The following is a 6,000-nucleotide window of genomic DNA, read 5'->3' as shown; positions in this document are numbered from 1 at the left end:
GTAATGGTACTGTTTGGGAATGCTGAGCCTTCATGTTCGAGACAAAAAAATACCATATTGTTTTTGGGGTGCCCAATTGATTTCAGTCATATAACGTTTATATGTGAAAACTATTTATAAGATGAGCTCACTTCATTGGAAGTCCACATATGTTGTAGTGGGGAGGTTCTAAGGGTTCTAATCCTAGATGGTGATGGACAGAGAGATCATCCAAATAAAACCGATGGCTGTTTTTTCTGCTCCTGTCATATAGAGGATTCGATTCATCTCTCGCGGGCACCTGGCTAGGTGTGTTTTTGCACAGGCTGAAAGTTGATTGCATTCAATTTGGAGCCCGGCTGCCTTTAGGGGTAAGCCAAGTGCCGCTTTCAAAGCCCACAGCGAAGTCAGCTCTAAACAAAAGTGACAAAATTAAGTGGAGTAATGAGTAGGATTCTGTGCTTTCATATGCAAATGTGATTGCTTTTCATCCCAATGAAAACTAGTTTGAAATTTCAAACATTTATTTTCTGGACAATGCTCCATGTTGACAACATGATCGAGTGGGTCAGATTACTGTACCATTTGAGAAGGGTGCTCCTTCCTCCCCTCTTTCGCCCGATGTACCCCAGGCCAGATTCATTTAATCCACCTGTAGACTCCCAGTCAAATTCCATTCTGAGTCGCTGTGAAACCAGACGTCCAAGACGGCTGGTGGGTGAGAATAGTCAGATTGTAGTCTGCTTATTGAACTTTTGCTACTGTTACTGTTTCACATGTCTCTAAACCATTTATAGATGCTAACTACCTTTAGTGCCTATTGAAGTTATCAAATCAAATGTATTTATAAAGCCCTTCTTACATCAGCTGATATCTCAAAGTGCTGGACAGAAACCCAGCCTAGAACCCCAAACAGCAAGCAATGCAGGTGTAGAAGCACGGTGGCTAGGAAAAACTCACTAGAAAGGCCAGAACCTTGGAAGAAACCTAGAGAGGAACCAGGCTATGAGGGGTGGCCAGTCCTCTTCTGGCTGTGCCTGGTGGAGGTTATAACAGAACATGGCCAAGATGTTCAAATGTTCATAGATGACCAGCAGGGTCAAATAATAATAATCACAGTGGTTGTCGAGGGTGCAACAGGGCAGCACCTCAGGAGTAAATGTCAGTTGGCTTTTCATAGCCGATCATTCAGAGTATCTCTACTGTTCCTGCTGCCTCTAGAGAGTTGAAAACAGCAAGTCTGGGACAGGTAGCACGTCCGGTGAACAGGTCAGGGTTCCATAGCCGCAGACAGAACAGTTGAAACTGGAGCAGCAGCACGGCCAGGTGGACTGGGGACAGCAAGGAGTCATCAGGCCAGGTAGTCCTGAGGCATGGTCGTAGGGCCCAGGTCCTTCTCAGAGAGAAAGAAAGAAAGAAAAGAGGGAATTAGAGAGATTCACACAGGACACCGGATAAGACAGGAGAAATACTCCAGATATAACAGGCTGACCCTAGCCCCCCGACACATAAACTACTGCAGCATAAATACTGGAGGCTGAGACAGGAGGGGTCAGGAGACATTGTGGCCCCACCCGACGACACCCCTGGACAGGGCCAAACAGACAGGATATAACCCCACCCACTTTGCCAAAGCACAGCCCCCACGGACAGGGCCAAACAGACAGGATATAACCCCACCCACTTTGCCAAAGCACAGCCCCCACACCACTAGAGGGATATCTTCGACCACCAACTTCCTGAGACAACTTCCTGAGACCATCCTGAGACAAGGCCACGTATAGCCCACAAAGATCTCCGCCACGGCACAACCCAAGGGGGGCACCAACCCAGACAGAAAGATCACGTCAGTGACTCAACCCACTCAAGTGACGCACCCCTCCTAGGGACGGCATGGAAGAGCACCAGTAAACCAGTCACTCAGCCCCTGTAATAGGGTTAGAGGCAGAGAATCCCAGTGGAGAGAGGGGAACCGACCAGGCAGAGACAGCAAGGGCGGTTCATTGCTCCAGTGCCTTTCCGTTCATCTTCACACTCATGAGCCAGACTACACTCAATCATAGGACCTATTGAAGAGATGAGTCTTCAATAACAACTTAAAGGTGGAGACAGAGTCTACGTCTCTCACATGGGTAGGCAGACCATTCCATAAAAATTGAGCACTGTAGGAGAAAGCCCTGCCTCCAGCTGTTTGCTTAGAAATTCTAGGGACAGTTAGGAGGCATGCGTTTTGTGACCATAGCGTACGTGTAGGTATATACAGCAGGACCAAATCAGAAAGATAGGTAGGAGCAAGCCCATGTAATGCTTTGCAGGTTAGCAGTAAAACCTTGAAATCAGCCCTTGCCTTACAGGAAGCCAGTGTAGAGAGGCTTGCACAGGAGTAATATGATTATTTTTTTTGGTTCTAGTCAAGATTCTAGCAACCGTGTTTAGCACTAACTGAAGTTTATTTAGTGCTTTATCCAGGTAGCCGGAAAGTAGAGCACTAACCTAGAAGTGACAAAAGCATGGATTATTTTTTCTGCATCATTTTTGGACAGATAGTTTCTGATTTTTGCAATGTTACGTAGATTGAAAAAAGCTGTCCTTGAAACAGTCCTGATATGTTCATCAAAAGAGAGATCAGGGTCCAGAGTAACGCCGAGGTCCTTCACAGTATTATTTGAGACGACTGTACAACCATCAAGATTAATTGTCAGATTCAGATTTTTTTTCTTTCGACCTAGAATCTCTGTTTTGTCCGAGTTTAAAAGGAGAACATTTGCAGCCATCCACTTCCTTATGTCTGAAACACAGGCTACCAGCGAGTGCATTTTTTGGGCTTCACTATGTTTCATCAAAATGTACAGCTGTGTGTCATCTGCATAGCAGTGAAAGTTAACATTATGTTTCCGAATGACATCACCAAGAGGTAAAATATATAGTGACAACAATAGTGGTCCCAAAACAGAACCTTGAGGAACACTGAAATTTACAGTTGATTTGTCAGAGGAAAAACCATCCACAGAGACAAAAGTATATCTTTCCGACAGATAAGATCTAAACCAGGCCAGAACTTTTCAGTGTAGACCAATTTGGGTTTCCAATCTTTCCAAAATAATGTGGTGATCAATGGTATCAAAAGCAGCACTAAGGTCTAGGAGCACTAGGACTGATGCAGAGCCTCTGTCTGATAGCTGAGCTGACTACACTGACTGTGCTAGTGGCAGACTCCACTAAGCTGGCAGGCTGGCTAACAGCCTGCTACCTGGCCTGCACCCTATTTCATTGTGGAGCTAGTGGAGTTGGAGCCCTGTCTATGTTCGTAGATAAAATGAGAGCACCCCTCCAGCTAGCCAGTTTAAGCTTTAGCAAGCACCATCTTCAGATTAGCCTTAATGTTGGTAGCCCTGCCCCCTGATAAACAGTGCATGATCGCTGGATGATTAATTTTAAGTCTAATACTGCGGGTAATGGAGTCACCAATTGTAACGTTGTTCTTAGTTTGTCGAAAGAGAGTCGGACCGAAATGCAGCGTGGTGGTTACTCATGACTTTAATGGAAAAAGTGACACATGAAATAACTATACAAAATACCAAACACCAAACGGAACGTGAAACCTAATTACAGCCTATCTGGTGAAACTACACAGAGACAGGAACAATCACCCACGAAATACACAGTGAAACCCAGGCTACCTAAATACGGTTCCCCATCAGAGACAACAAGAATCACCTGACTCTGATTGAGAACAGCCTCAGGCAGCCAAGCCTATACTAGACACACCCCTAATCAACCACAATCCCAATGCCTACAAAAACCCCAATAAGACAATACAATAACCCCATGTCACACCCTGGCCTGAACAAATAATTAAAGAAAAAACAAAATACTAAGACCAAGGCGTGACACCAATGACTAGGGTTTTCAATTTGTCAGAACTAATGGTGGGAGGCTTCGACGTCTCAGACCCCGTAACGGGAGGAGTAGAGACCAGAGAAGGCTCAGCCTCTGACTCCAACTCGCTGCTTAATAGGGAGAACCAGTTGAAAGTTTATGTCAGCTGAATGAGCAAGTGACACCGGTTAAGCATTCCTACAGCATTTCCCTCCAGAAGCCATGAGAAAGTTGTCTGGCTGCGGGACTGTGCGAGGGGATTTATACTACCATCTGTACTTACTGGTGGTACAGACGCTGTTTCATCCTTTCCTACACTGAAATTACCCGTGCCTAACAATTACATCTGAAGCTGGGCTTGCAGCACAGCTATCCTCGCCTTAAGGCGATCGTTCTCCTGTATATTATGAGTACAGTGACTGAAATTAGAAGGCATTATGTTAATGTTACTACTTAGCATCGGCTGGTGGAGGTCCTGACGAACCACGTCCAGATAAAGTGTCCGAAGTGAAAAAGTTGAATGAAAAAATGTTGAGCGAGGGAAATACTAAAAATATAAACAGTAAAAACCGTAAAGTTGTCAGGTAGCAAAGTAAGGTTAGCAACAAAACGCACAGCAGCACGTAAACAAGTCTGCAAGTTGTGACCGGAAATCGGGGGGACTTCTGTTAAGAGACCTCAATGTTCGGTGTGAACGTTAACACGCATCGATTTTACAGTTTTGGAAACATAAGAAAGTATCTTTCATATCAGCAAAGAATAATTTTCCCAAAAGCAAAAGGTTCAATTACTACACACCTTTTTATAGAGTTAGGGTTCCCACGTGGCCATATCTCGATGTTACAGCGCTTGTTTACGGAAGATAGCTAATTAGCTATCTAGCGTGCTCTGAACACCTGTGTGTAAGCTAACTGGGGAGGAAGTGTAGGTAGCTGAAGTGTAGTTTGTCAACTGGAGACACGCAGCATATTGATCTGTGCAAATCTGCTACAGTTTATAACCAACATTTCTGTAAAAAACAAAACAAATACTGTAAGAACCTCATGATTTTGTATTTATTTAACCTTTGTTTAACTAGACAAGTCAGTTAAGAACAAATTCCTATTTGCAACGACAGCCTAGGAACAGTGGGTAGAATGACCTTTGACCTTTTACCTTGTCAGCTCGGGAAGTCGATCTAGCAACCTGTCGGTTTCTGGCCCAACGCTCTAACCACTAGGCTTACCTGCCTCCCCAGGGAGATTGCCGTTTTGGGTTTTTGAGAGCTAATGTATTTTTGAGAGTCAATGGGACAGTGAGAGTTTATCTTCAGGAGACAGAACCAAATGACTTTCAATTGAAGCCTGCTGACCTGAATAAGAAGTCCAAAGGACTCCTGCCTGAGATTCGTCAGAAATGAAAGAAAGAGACCAAGAAGAAGCGATAGGTGTCGCTCTCAAATAGCGCTCTGTTATATCAATATGAAGTTTCAAAAAAGATTTATTTTCTACATTGTATAATAATAGTGAAGACATCAAAACTCTGAAATAACACACATCGAATCAAGTAGTAACCGAACAAGTGTTTAAAAAAAAAGAAAATATATTTTATATTTGAGATTCTTCAAAGTAGCCACCTTGATGACAGCTTTGCACACTCTTGGCATTCTCTCAACCGGCTTCATGAGGTAGTCACCTGGAATACTTGAAGGAGTTCCCACATATGCTGAGCACTTGTTGGCTGCTTTTCCTTCACTCTGCGGACCAACTCATCCCAAACCATCTCAATTGGGTTGAGGTTTTGTTATTGTGGAGACCAGGTCATCTGGTGCAGCACTCCATCACTCCCCTTCTTGGTCAAATAGCCCATACACAGACTGGAGGTGTGTTTTGGGTCATTGTCCTGTTGATAAACAAATGATAGTCCCACTAAGCGCAAACCAGATGGAATCGCGTATCACTACAGAAGTCATGAACTGGTGTAACGGTTTTCTAGGTGTGAAGGAGAGTCGGACCAAAACGCAGCGTGTAGATTGCGATCCATGTTTAATCAACAAACGTAAACACAAATTAACACAAAACAATAAACGTAACGAAAACCTAAACAGCCTATATGTAAGAGTTTAATTTTAAACCGTCCCCTCACCCATACCCGGGCGCAAAC

This window comes from Oncorhynchus gorbuscha, linkage group LG03, assembly GCF_021184085.1.
Source record: "Oncorhynchus gorbuscha isolate QuinsamMale2020 ecotype Even-year linkage group LG03, OgorEven_v1.0, whole genome shotgun sequence".
Classification (NCBI taxonomy): Eukaryota; Metazoa; Chordata; class Actinopteri; order Salmoniformes; family Salmonidae; genus Oncorhynchus; species Oncorhynchus gorbuscha.
The sequence above is the reverse complement of the archived record's forward strand: the minus strand, read 5'-3'. Positions refer to the sequence as shown.